This window comes from Typopeltis vanoorti, chromosome 10, assembly GCF_054136105.1.
Source record: "Typopeltis vanoorti isolate ZY-2024b chromosome 10, IOZ_Tvanoo_1.0, whole genome shotgun sequence".
Classification (NCBI taxonomy): Eukaryota; Metazoa; Arthropoda; class Arachnida; order Uropygi; family Thelyphonidae; genus Typopeltis; species Typopeltis vanoorti.
The window spans coordinates 125,450,393-125,464,981 of NC_143558.1; the positions used below are offsets into that span (position 1 = coordinate 125,450,393).

Consider the following 14,589-nt stretch of genomic DNA (forward strand, 5'->3'; position numbering starts at 1 on the left):
CTAAAGGTTGTCTGGAATACATACCGTTGTTTCCGTGGTGTAGTGGTTATCACGTGCGCCTCACACGCGCAAGGTCCCCGGTTCGATCCCGGGCGGAAACAAGGAAAAAGAAATTTTAAGAGAGGAGTTGTTTGCGAGAGACCGTTTGCATTTGAATGAGGAAGGACGTAGGCATCTGGAGAGATTGCTGTTCTGAACGAGTCAGTGTGTCCCAGGGAGGATGATAGCAGGGGTGGCCTCTTGTGGGAATGGATACTTGGGAGAAGGGAGACAATGTCAGGTAACACTGAGCCCAGTGGAATCTAGAAGGGATAAGGCTGGGTATAGAAACAATGGCATTTATATGCTGTATACTAATGCCAGGAGTATCCGGAATAAGGGAGAGGAATTGGTGGCGCAGATAGCATCAGCCTGGCCAAAAATTATTGCGATCACTGAGACGTGGTTGACAGAAGAGGATATAAAAACAGGAATAGAAGTCGCTGGGTATAGCATTTTTCGTCAGGATAGGAGGGGAAAGCGTGGTGGTGGGGTGCTGCTTATGATAAGTGATGACCTATGTCCTCTAAGAGTGGAGAATTTGGAAGGAAGTGAGACAAATGATTTTGAGAGCGTATGGTGTGAGCTAGAGGTAGGCAAGACAGGATATTTAGTGGGGTGTTGCTACAGACCCAGGAGCACAGAGGATGGGGACCAGGAGATGTTTAGACAGCTAAGTTTGGCAAGTGCAAGAAGAATGATTGTTATGGGAGATTTTAACTTCAGTAGCATAAATTGGAGAGAGGAACATGCATGTAACAATAGGGGAATGGAATTTCTAGAATTCTTGAGGGACAAATGTCTTAGGCAACATGTAACAGAGGGAACAAGAGGTTCAAAAATTTTGGATTTGGTTATAGCATCAGAAGAGTTGATAATAACTGAGTTGACGTCTCTCCCACCAGTTGGAGAGAGTGACCATATGGTTTTGACTTGGAAAATGAATAGACATGCAGGAGTATCAAAGAGACGGGAACTTATGTGGAATTATAAGGCAGGTGATTATAATAGTCTTAGACGTCAACTTCGGGAAGTTTCATGGAGGGAGGAATTGGAAGGCCGGGATATCACCAGTGCGTGGGAAATTGTGAAAGAATATTTGTTATCAGCAATGGTAAGTTGTATACCACGAGTGAAGAAGAGGGCGCAATTTGGAGTAAAGTGGATGACAAACAATATTAAACAGGAATTGCATGCGAAAAAGAGACTATGGAAGAGATATAAGGAGACAGGTGAAGAGATGCATGAGGAATATAAGACACAGGCCAGAAGAGTGACTCGTGTGGTAAGGAAAGCGAAACTGGAATATGAGAGGAGATTGGCCCTAAGATCCAAAGAAAATCCTAGGGAATTTTTTAGCTATGTGGCCAGTAGGAGGAGAAATGACTGTGGAAGAATGATATTGTGGGATAAAAATGGGAATAGAGTGACTGATGCAGAGGACATAGTGGAATTGTTCAATGAACACTTTATTGGAGTATTTCATCCTAGAGGAGTCAGTTTTAATGCTAGAGGGATAGGACTGGTACGAGGTCTGGAGGTACAGGAGGAGAGTGTGTTTCAGATACTGAGTACTCTGGATGTCAGTAAAGCTGTGGGACTGGATGGTATTTCGCCACGAGTTTTGAGAGAATGTGCTAGGGAATTGACAATACCTTTAACGTGGCTTTTCAATGAAAGTCTGGCTTTGGCAAAGGTGCCCAGGGAATGGAAGGAAGGTAAGATAGTGCCATTGCATAAGGGTGGTAACAGACTGGAAGTGTCTAATTATAGGCCAGTCTGTGTGTCATCAGTAGTTGTTAAGATCTTGGAGAAAGTAGTGAGGGACCGTGTACAGCATTGGGCAGATGAGGGTAATGTTATCTGTGAGAATCAACATGGATTTGTGAAAGGACGCTCTTGTTTTAGCAATATGCTAGCCTTTTATAATAAAGTTACAAGAGCATTAGATGAGGGAAAGGCATATACTGCAATTTTCTTAGACTTGGCGAAGGCATTTGACAGGGTGCCACATGATAAGCTGATATTTAAGTTGCAGCACATGGGTCTGGATGTCAGATTGGTCAACTGGATTCAGGATTGGCTGTCTGATAGGTATCAGAGAGTTGTGTATGGTGGAGCAGTTTCCAGGAGGCAGAGGGTTACAAGTGGGGTCCCACAGGGCTCAGTACTAGGACCTATATTGTTTAACCTTTATATCAATGACATAGCCAGTGGATTGCAGGGGGATATTCAGTTGTTTGCGGATGATGCGAAGCTTGGAAGGATTATTAGTAATAGTGCAGATGTGGTAGCCCTGCAAGAGGATTTAAATAAGCTAGATAGATGGGCAAATGAATGGGGGTGTCAGTTTAATGCAGCAAAATGCAAGGTCTTGAGGTTTGGGAAACATCGATGGGATGCTGCATACTCTATGGGAGGAGTTATACTGGAGGAAGTAGGGGAGACAAGAGATCTGGGGTTGATGATTGATAGAAACCTGAAGTTTAGGGGACATATTGCAAAGGTGGTGAAGGTAACACAGAGGATTGCTGCTATTATGAGAAGGACACTGACCTGCAGAGATAAGAGGGTTATCATTCCGTTGTATAAGTCTCTGATCAGACCACACTTGGACTATTGTTCTCAGATTTGGTCCCCAGGATTTGAAGGGGATAAATTAACCGTGGAAAGGATACAAAGACGGATGACAAAGATGGTTTCAGGACTGTACAAGGATAGTTATGAGGATCGGCTGAGAGAATGTGGACTGCAGAGTTTGGTGGATAGAAGAAGGAGAGGTGATATGATTGAGAATTTTAAACTGTTGAGAGGTGGTTACAGGGTTGACACTGGGGAGTTCTTTCGCTTGGTTGATCAGCGTTCCCGCTGATCAACCAAGAGTGATGACAAGAGGCCATCCCTGGAAGTTACGAAAGGAAACTGTGAGCAAGAGGGTAAGGAGTGGTTTCTTTGTGTGGAGGGTGGTTGAGCCGTGGAATGCATTGCCTGATGGAGTGGTGGGAGCGAGAACGGTCAGTGGGTTTAAGGAGTGGTATGATAAACTTTGTGTTTCTCAGAGGGGGACTTCCCCTCGATGAGTCTTGACAGACTTTGTCTTAGAAAGGACCTCCCTCGATGAGTCTTTTGACTCCTTGGAGGCCTGAATAATAATAATAATAATAATAATAATAATAATACCTAGGCTCTCTATACGTAACCCACCCATTATGTTAGCTCATGATGCATTTCATGGACATTTATCCGAGCAGTTAAAGAATAACAAAAGGCACTGTGATTTGGTTATTCCTGGCAGCCTGACTAGTCAAACTACAACTCCTCGATAAATCCATTTAAGGATCATGTGAGAAGGAATATAAGTCCTTGTTGTGTAAAAGCCTTCCTTTGGCACCTTTTGGTAAAATAAAGAGAGCACATGCATCAAAACTCACAGAATGGGTGTTGAATGCTTAAATGAAAATAAGAGATTAGTGAAACACTTATTTAAGGAATGCTGCATCAGTAGTAATGAATTAGATGGCACAGAGGACAATATTTTGTGGGAAAACTCAAACATTAACATCTGAATTATAGTGATTCAGAAGAATCGGATTCTGAAGGTAAACACATTTTGGATTAAGATAACTACACTATAAAACAAAACATGGAGTGAAATATGTAACAATAGAAAACATTTAACCATATACACATGGTTAAATCTTTCAACAAAATGTGTTCTAATTTGAGCTCAGAATATCAAAAATGGTTACTAGAAACATCAGTAGCAAAATTTGCATTTTCTAGTTTAGTAAATTAATGAATAAGTAGCAATGTTCTACAAAATCTATATTACTACTATGGATGACATTTCATGAAGACTTGACTTTGTTGATTATGTCTCTAATGCTACTTTAAAAATTTTAACAAATCAAATAGCTGGTAAGACTGATTCATTCTCAGATCGTCCACGTGGTTAGCCTAGTGGCTTTGCGCTTTGCAACCATATGCCTGGGGAAAGAGTGTCCTAGGCTCAATTCCTGTCAATGACATGAGGAGCTCAAGGATCTTCCTCAGCCATAGCCAAGTTAGCCGGTCTTGGGCATGGACAGCAGGGTTTTTTCCACCAGTTTATCTGGTGTTTTTCATCCTGCAGGCAGGCAAACCGGTCCGAGGACACACACGGATTACAGTCAGGAATACTGACCCAGCCATAGGTCTGATTCATCAGCCTATGCTGGTTCTGGAGCCCGGATAAAATTTGGGGGAACTAGATGGTACCGTGAACTCCCATATAAAGGGGGAACTGTATGATCACACGGAATTTATTTATTTATTCTCAGATCACTGATTTGGTGATTCTAGTCTTTTGCAATGGAATTAATACTCCTTATCTCTGCTTTGTCAGTGTTCTTTGTATTACAGCAATTTTCTGGATAACCTTTACAACTTTCAGTTCATGTGTCCCATGAACTTCAGTTCCCTGTCTACCAAAATTTCCAGATTCCTCATCTCCTCCACTTCATAAATAAATGTTCCAATAACATAATAAACCTCATTCTATCTTCTCTGCCCAAAGTACATAAAGTATCTAAGTTTATACTTAGAAATGTTGAAACGACATCCTCATTCTTCAGCCAAAAATGTATCACAACTTCCTGACATTGCTATTCCTGATATGTAATCTGTTCATTAATATATAAATTATTATCATTATTATTATCCTAAAAATCCCATGGAATCAAAGAATCATCTAGGAGGTCTCTTTGTCATGCACATAGCACATCATACTGTGCATTAAACTCATGCAAATTCTTTGCAGACACCATGCTTCCAATCATTCACAACTCTCAATGCAAAAAACCTGCTTCTCACTCCTTTGCTCACACCCTCCTTAACCCATTTCATGAAAAAAAACTTCTTCACTGTTAATCCTATAACAACCCCTTACCAACTTGTATGTCTCTATCATATAACCTTCTATCTTCGTATTGTCTACTCTGTAAATCGCAACTTCTCAATCTTTCTTCATATTCAACATTCCAGACATCAGACACTACCTTAGTCATTTGCCTGTGGACCCTTCCCAACATCTCTTTATCCTTTTGAAAACTAGGTGACCAAATCTGTGCACAGTAGTCCATATGTGGCCTAATCAAGGCCTTATACAATGGAACCAGAATCTCCTTACTTCTACCAGTCAGTTTTCTCCGCATCATTCCCAGAATTTGATGTGTTGTCCTCATAATTCTGGCAATGTGTCCTCTAAATTTAAGATCCTTATCTACCATCATTCCAAGATTTCTCATTTCCTCCACCTCCAACAATATATTCTCACCAAGAGTAAACTCTAAATGATAGTGATCCTAAAAGAGAACCATGTGGTATCTGACTTGTGACCTTTCTTTTATGGAACACTGCACCCACATACATAAATCATTTGTTTCTATCAGCCAACCATCTCCTGCAATAAAGCTAATAAATGACTAACTCCCATCCTGCTCAATTTCAACAGCAGTTTGCATGTGGTACGCTATCAAATGCTTTAGCAAAATCCAGAAAAATCATTGTATAAGCATCTTTTCTAATATGCCTGTCACCAGTGGCAGCTCATACATAAGCACTGTGACATTGCAGCACCCCCAAGGAAAAAATTAAAAAATAAAATTTTGTCTGTGTTTATAAATAATAACAATGCTTACAAAATTATATAAATGCAATACATCATGTTAAAGGTTACAGCTTATGTTTTGACATGTATCGAATAGTTAATAATTGGAATTGTTCGATTAGCGCTTTAGATTACGAAACAAATGCACTGCGATCTAACCGATATTCGTTTGTGCTTATCATTGCACGTTACGTCATTAGATATTAGATACACTGCCGCTTGGGCAGTATATCATATGCTTGCGCGCATTATTTCTGTGAGATATGTAACATTTATTATTGGTGCGTGTTCGTGGTGAACTATTTTTTGTAAATCTTATTTTATTTTGTTAAAATAACATAATTATTTATTTATTATAGATACAAGGCTGAATTATGATGAGTGTCACTGTTGAAAATATGAAAAGAATTATATTTTTTCAATTATCATTACACGAAATAAATGCACTGCGATCTAGTGCCAATATTCATTTGCGCTTGTCATTGCACATTACATCATTAGATACACTGCTGCTTGGGCAGTGTATCATATGCTTGTGTGCGTTATTTCTGTGAGATATGAAACGTTTATTATTGGTGCATGTTCGTGGTGAACTATTTTTTGTAAATCTTATTTTATTTTGTTAAAATAACATATAATTATTTATTTATTATAGATACAAGGCTGAATTATGACGCGTCACTGTTGAAAATATTAAAAGAATTCTATTTTTTCAATTATCATTACACGAAACAAATGCACTGCGATCTAATGTCGATATTCATTTGCGCTTGTCATTGCTATTGATACAAAACTTTTATTATTGGTGTTTGTTGTTGGTGAGGATGAAATATTTTTAATAAAGCAATTTTTTAATATGTAAATTTGTTACTGATTAAGAAAAAAAAGTTTTTTTTTTTTTTTGTATATGCAGCACTCCCCACATAAAATTTTCACCAGCTGCCACTGCCTGTCACTATTATAAAACATAACTAAGTTACTGAAGCATGACCTCCTCTTAACTCAATGCTTATCTCCTGAAAGATTTCTATTCCCATTAATTCAGGTTTGTAATCCATCTGTAATCAGACTCTCTAACACCACCACTACATCTCATATACACAGACATGGGCTACAACTGGCCATTTTCTGTCATCTTTTCCACTATTATTTAATAGCACTTCTTACAAGGACTTCATAGGAATTTAAAATACAGGCTGGATATTTGCTGTGTTAATAAAGGTGCATATATATATATATATATATATATCCTGTTTTTGTTTACTATCCCTAAAATTACCTTTCGAGATATAAGCATTTGTAACATTATACATTTTATCTTTTATGCAAATTCTATTGATATTTTGTGCTTTCTAGCATGTTGATGATAAATTATAACCTTTTATTTATTACCCTATCTACACTACATTTATATGAAGAGTATAGCCTGCAAGGCACAACGTTCTGTCCACAGACAAGGGAATGCTTCAAATAAGCTCTGAGATCTGAAAAGTTCCTGCCATCTCCATATTTAATCAGACTTCGTGAAAAATGCTAGTTTTTAATAATTTTAATTTGATTACAAAAGATTATGAAAGACATCAATTTTAATCTCAAACTTAACTAAAATTGATAAATTATGTTAACAATACAAACTATTGTAATGATATGCTGCTCAACATGAATTTCTTTAATTCACAACTGATTTTTTTTCCTCATCAACTTGGATACAGTATGCAATAGGCACAACAAAATATTCCATTAATAGACAGCCATTATGGAAAAGTAGCATATCATCTTGGAGGAAATGGCACCCAGACCTACTAGATGGTAAATGACATTTACCACCTAATGAAACACCATGTTTACTGGAGAAAATGACCAATGCCATGTTTGGTCTCTAGAGGAAGGATTCTGGCTTCTATGCTCCTCCCTCTCTTTGCCCTTCAACTGTATGCCATACACGCTACCAAGACTGAGAAGATCCTGCATTCAAGGGCACCAAAGTGGTTCTGGTTTCACAAGCCATCCTGTATAGACAGCAGTTGACAGGAAGACAAACTTAGTTGGATGTTGCTACAGGCCTGGGAATGTGGAGGGTGATGATGATGAAATGTATAAACAACTTGGATTAGTGAACAAAAGAAGGGTTAGAATGAAGAGAGAGCATTTAGGAATAAGAAAAATGAATTTCATGAGAGATAACCATCTCAGGCAGCACATGAAGGAGGGTACACAAGGATTGAGAATTCCAGATATGATCATTTCATTAAAGGGATATAACTGTGAGGGGGGGGGGTTACACTTTCCTCCAGCTGGCAAAAGTGATCATGAATTGATCACCTATGTTGTGGCCAGTGTCGTATTTAGGTATAGGCTATATATGCCTGGGTCTAGAGCGGCAGTGGAAATTTCCAGGCTCTCATTTTTTAGTTATAACATGTTCCTTATATGCCGCATCTACTCACAAGTAGAGAAATATTTTTCTTTTCCTCATTGTAAGTTTAGTCTGCAAGCATATTGGCATGTAATCAGATTCTGCATAACTATACAGACCGAGACACGTACACAGAAAGCTACCGTATAGTTCTCAGTAACTTGACACAAAAGCACTAGGGATTAGTAAATTTGATCCCTTTCTTGCTGAGCACATTGCAAAAATCAGGAAAAAAAAAGGAAAAAGTTTCGTATCCTATCTTTCTTTTGCCACGCATGAGGAATTTATTAAAATAATGGACGAGAAAGTAATCAAATTTATTTTGGAAGAACTTAAAATAGCATAGTACTATTCCATAAGTATTGACTCAACACTAGACTTGTCTCATGTTGATCAGCTGTCCTTCATTGTACGATATGTAAAAGAACATGGAACTTCTGTGGAGCGTTTCTTGCGTTTCATTCCTAACATAAGTCAAAATCTGAAGAGTTACAAGAGGTGGTATTGACCTTACTAAACGAACTTGGAATTGATGTAGCAAATTGCAGAGGGCAGGCATATGATAATGCTAGTAGCATGTCAGGCAAGTACACAGGACTGCAAGCAAGAATTCTTGAAATAAATCCATTGGCAGAATTCATACCGTGCACTGGATATTCTCTGTCTCAAATTGGTACTTGCACTGCCAAATCCTGTCCATACTCTTCTGCATTTTTTGATGTCCTTCAGAAACTGTACGTATTTTTCACATCTTCAACACACCGGTGGAGTGTTCTAAGAAAGCACCTGGAAACTTTTGCAAAAGTAATCAAATGTCCTTCGCCTACTCGTTGGTCAGCTTGTGACGATGCCTGTCGGAATCTTTGTGAGGGATGGACGGAAATAATTTCCACTTTGTCCGAAATTGAAAATGGCACCAACCAGAAGAAAGTTATGTGATGTGAAGCAAGTGGGATTCTATAGCAACTTCAGTCACTGGAGGTTGGGATCATGACCTGCCTATGGGCAGGTCATAAGGGGCGGCACTTTCTGCGGGCCTAAGGGTGGCAAATACCTAAATATGCCACTGGTTGTGGCTAGACACATGCAGACTTTTGTGAGGAAGGGATATATGTGGAATTATAAGGCTGGTGATTATAACAAGCTTAGGAGACAGCTTGGAGCTATAACATGGAACAAGGAGTAGAGCAGTAAGGAAATAAATGTGCATGGGAACTGACAAAGAAATACATAACAGCATCAATGTGTGAATATATTCTGAAGGCCAAAAGGCTGAATCAGGTAGGTTCAAATGGATGAATGTGGAGCTCTTAAGCATGAAATCTGGAAAAAGAATGCACTTTGGAGGAAGTACAAGATGAATAATGGTAATAATCGGTTACATGAAGAGTATAAAGAACAGGAAAGGAGAGTGACTCAGTTAATAAGAAAAAACAAAAGTGCAGTATGAGCAGAAATTGGCAAATCAGGCGAAGAAAACAACCTAGAGTTTTTTTAGATATGTTGTAAGTAGAAGGAAGAATGATTATGGTAAGATTCAGTATTCAGTGATCAATTTATAAGAATGTTTCATCCTGATCAAAGTGGAATCATGAGGAACTTAAGTGTAGAAGATATAGGAGAGGATGGCTTAACTGTGAGTGAGCAGGAGGTATTTGAGGAATTAATAAACTTTATGTCAATAAGGTGATAAGATTTGATGGTATATCACCATGCATCTTAAGGGAATGTTCCAGGGAATCAGCAGTAGCATTGACATACCTGTTTAATAAGTCTTGCACAATAGCACAGGTTCGAAGGGAGTGGAAGGAAGGTAAAATTGTTCCACTCAATAAAGGTGATGATAAGGCTGTAGCTTCAAATTATAGGCCAATCTGCATATCTGGAGTTGTGGTCAAGGTACTGGAAAGATTGGTGAGAAGCAGGACAAAGAAATTGGTTGATAACAGCAATATTCTCTGAGGTTATCAGCAGGGGTTTTGTTAAAGGGATATCATGATTCATTAACTTACTTATGTACTATAACAAGGTGACAAATACCTCGGACAAGGGAGATGCATATACAGTGGTGTACTTGGATTTTACAACAACTTTTGATAGATTGCCACACGACAAGCTGATAAATAAATTGAAACCGATAGGATTGGATAACAGTTCCTCATTTCTGAGGGGTCAGTTTTGGGACTATTGTCATTCTATTTTAGACTGCATCAGGTGTGCAGTCTAAAATTATGGAATAATATTTAGATTTTCGAATTGATAATAAAATTGTATCCCTGATTGCGTTACTTAAAGTTTCCAATATTTCATTTTGACTGTCTTTACTCAAATAGTGTACTCTATTGTTTCGTTGTAGGGCCCTTTCAACATGATTTTCCATAACGGGATCAAACTTCGCAAACAGTTCGACTAATTTTAAAAAATTGCTGTTATTCCTTTCATATAATTTATCAAATGATCTGCGAAAAGCTAAATTTTGGCTACCGAGGAATTTTATAATTTCAATCAAGCGTTCTAAAACACTCGTCCAATGTTTCTTTTCCATTGAGTCTGGCAATCAATAGTAGTTTTGTTTTTTAAATTTTTATCAACTTCCTTCCATTTTAAGAAATTTTTCATGTGAGTTAAACTAGTCTCATGTCTATGCAAAGTTGTACTTATATTTTTCCAATCGTTATAACCTTCTACAAGACTACTTGATTCGGTAGGTGCGAAAGGTCTGCAACAAAAGCAAAAAACATAATTTAAAGTTTCGGAATAAATGAGCCATGTTCTTGGCACGAGCTCACCGTTTTCCATTTTTCTATTATAATACGTATCGCTAAATTTATGACCATATGTATCTCTGGGATATATTTTATTTTTCTTTTGAACAGGCCCCATTTCAATTAAAACAACTCATAATTTTTCATCACTATTTCCCCATTCACCTGGATCTTCTAAATTTACAGAGACTAACAATGTGTTAGTTTCGTGGTCAACTACAACTAAATCTTCTCTTAACTTTTTTTTCACTTAAATCATGTGTCTTGTTATCTTGTTCAATAGTTGCAATAGTACTTTCAAGAAAACTGGATGATGTGTACGGTTCATCAACTCTGATTTCTGATGTATCGAGTTGGTTACAATCTGCATCAGAATATTTTAATATTTTAACAAATTTATTAAGAGCCCCAGTTTGTTTCTTAACATCTGCTTCTTTTGCAGCATGACGCTTTCGATTTTGTGCACCAGATAACTTTTTTTAATTTTTGATTCTATTTCTATTATATACCCACAAGATATTATTACACAACACGACACAGACGAAATAATAGTTCGCACTGCGCTACTGTCAGCAGTCTACTAAGATGCATACCATATGACTGGTTAACTAGCAACAAATGTTTTGTACGAAAACTCGATTCTGCACATAAAAACCGTTCACCATTTCACTTTAGATAGACTGCAGTAGACACAACATTCTGGCAAGCATTTAGCCTGCTCTCGCTGCAAAATTGTAAACAGCCGGCTGATCAAAAAGCTAGCAATATACAATTTTTTAAAATTTTTATTCGGTGTATCCGACCTTATTTATTTTAATATTGATCATTCTAAGAATTTTTTGTTTTCGTGATAAAAAATTATGTTTCTTAAAAATGAACTTATGAACGGTTCCCCGGTGGCGGCGCCTCCTTCGTAGCGGCGCCCGCTTCCGCTGGCCCTGTTAATGATATTGGGGATGGGTTTAACTAGTGATATGCAGCTCTTTGCAGATGATGCAAAACTGGGGAGAGCAATGCAGAGTCAAGCAGATGTTATGGCCTTACAAGAGTACTTGAATAGATTGAATGAATGGGCATGTAAGTGGAACTATCAGTTCATACTTTCAAAGTGTAAGGTTTTGAGATTTGGTAAGCAATGATGGGATGCGAAGCATACACTTGGTGGTTAAAATTAAGTAGAGGAAATGAGAGATCTAGGAGTGATGGTGGAGAAGAACCTGAAATTCAGGGGCCACATTGCACAAGTTGTGAAGATGTCAGATCGTATAATGGCAATGATGCAGAGGAACCTGATGTGCAGAAATAGAGGTTATGATGCATAATGATGCAAGGCCTTATCGTTATAAGGCCTTGATCAAACCTATATGGATTATTGTGCACAGATTTGGTCAATGGGTTTTTATGATGACCTCCCTTCTCTGAAGCACCTATTCCCATAAGAGGTCACCACCTGCTACCATCCACCCTGATAATTCTAGTTTCCCTGCACTGACACACTGACTGTTCAGAGAACAGCATTCTCTCCAAATGCTTAGGAAAGAGTCAAATCCAAGCTGTCTCTCGCATAGTTCTTTTCTATCCTAAAATGCCCATCAAGCATCCACATATTTCAATTATCTCTTTCAACACATTCTGGCTATTTTACTATTCATTATTGATGCTCTTCTCTGCAGCTCTGCATTATCATACCTACGCAACACACACACACACACACCCTTTCTTAGTCTTCTTCCGTATAACCACAAGCATGAACCTCAGATCTCTTGCTACCAATTCACACTGCCTCTCAAGTAATTAGTATCCCTCATCACAATCATCTCATCGGCCCTTTACCCTCACATAATTGTCATAGTCACACTATCTATTGTTCCACCAGGCAAATACTCTCACATATTTCTCATTCCCTCTCTTTTACTGGTTCTCCTATTCTCTCCTCTTCTATCATTCCCATAACTCTCTCTTACTCCTACTTTTCATGATTCTCAACTCATTCCTGAGACATTCCACTTCGTGTTTCAGTGCATCACTCTTTCTCTCTCTGCAAGCTACAAACTCTTGCTCGCCATTCATCCTCCCATGTAACACCATCTTTGAAAACTACACAATGTTTCAAATTTACCATACTCCCTACTTTTTTTTTTCATCCAGATTCTGATCGTTATCCTCATCCTCAATCATGCTACTCGTCTCTCTCGGTCAGCATTCTCCCATTTCCAAAATAATGTTGCCAAGGTCTGTTATACTAATGTCTAACTCAAAGTTCTTCCCATTTTCTACAGTTTCCACATATATGCACTCCCTGATCTCTCATCTGCCACATATCTAAATTGTTGGGATGCATACATGCTACAAGTGCTGCATACCAAAAAATCCTATGGTACACTGTCCAAAATATAGTCCTTAAATTGGAGGGGGGGGGGACTTGTTGATATGCCATACGTTGTATCTAGCTTAGATTCCCTGTAATTTAAAGTAAAAAACTCTAATAAAAATAACAACACTTATCTTTTTTTTTTTTCGTTGCTACCTCTGAACATGCCCAACTCTGACCTCGTCATATATAAAGCAAATATTTTCCAATCTGGCAAATATTAAAATGAATGATTGGGCCACATATCTTTCTCAAGCATTATTTGCATGCAGATCCGCTTTTCATTCTGCTATCAAAGAAAAACCATCTTTTGCGTTATATGGTTTTGACCCAATCTTTCCTAATGAACTTGTTTTAATTGTTCCCAATACAGAATATAAAGACATAAATGAGCACCTGGAAACAGTAGCAGATAAAGTGTTAAAGATACCAAGCAATTTTATAAGCTAGGTTTTTAATCCTTTTTCCCAAGTAAGCAAACAGACAAGTCAGTCAAGTTTGCGGCTGCACATAGTGCAACACTAAGCAACTTGTTGTAAAGGTGGAGTAAGAACTAATCACTTTCCTTAGAATTTTCCCCTAATGCAAATCAAATTTCCTTGCAGAGATGTATTTATAAGCTCTGTATTTCTTCACCTTTGGCATTTTTTAGGTCTGGCTCCCACTGACGAGACCTCAATAAAGGTCGAAACTAGTATGGGTAGTGACCATTACCTTAATGCATAGCATCATACATCTCTGCAAGGATATGTGCTTTGCATTAGGGGAAAATTCTAAGGAAAGTGATCAGAGCTTACTCCACCTTTACAATGAGTTGCCTAGTGTTGCACTATGTGCAGCACACAAACTTGACTTACTTGTCTGTTTGCTTACTTGGGAAAAAGGATTAAAAACCTAGCTTATAAAAAATTGCTTGGTATCTTTAACATAATATATACCCAAGGTAAAAAAACTTTCTACAGTAGCAGATAAATTTTCCACTACTCATAGGTTGGTAGGTGAAATAAGTAAATTAAGTTCACAGAAAACCAGACAGTATATTAATCATTAAAAAAAGAATACATCATTTGCATTAGGTGATTTAGTATTGTTGGATGATAAATCAAGTATAAAAAGGGTCAGGAAATTAGGAAGGAAAGCATCAGGTCCATATAGAATTTTAGACAAACTTTCTCCTATGAATTTTAGGATTCAAGATGTAAGAATTCCTAGTAAAATTGTTTTAGAGAGTAGAAATGTAATTATGTTAAGAAAGAATATGAATAAAATAATGAAAGATGACGGTCGTTTTCCCTCATACTAATTTTGCACCTCATTCAAAATCAGATAGTAGGAAAGAGAATAGTTTCAA

At 37.8% G+C, this 14,589-nt stretch overlaps 1 protein-coding gene and 1 non-coding gene across 2 annotated transcripts in view; one reads left to right on the forward strand and one right to left on the reverse strand.

The window, feature by feature from the left end:
- Positions 1-14,589, reverse strand: part of LOC150102772 (uncharacterized) — a 275,594-nt gene that overhangs the window by 68,298 nt on the left and 192,707 nt on the right. The window lies entirely within an intron of this gene.
- Positions 29-101, forward strand: TRNAV-CAC (transfer RNA valine (anticodon CAC)). The gene has a single exon. It is a non-coding gene; the product is annotated as a tRNA-Val (tRNA).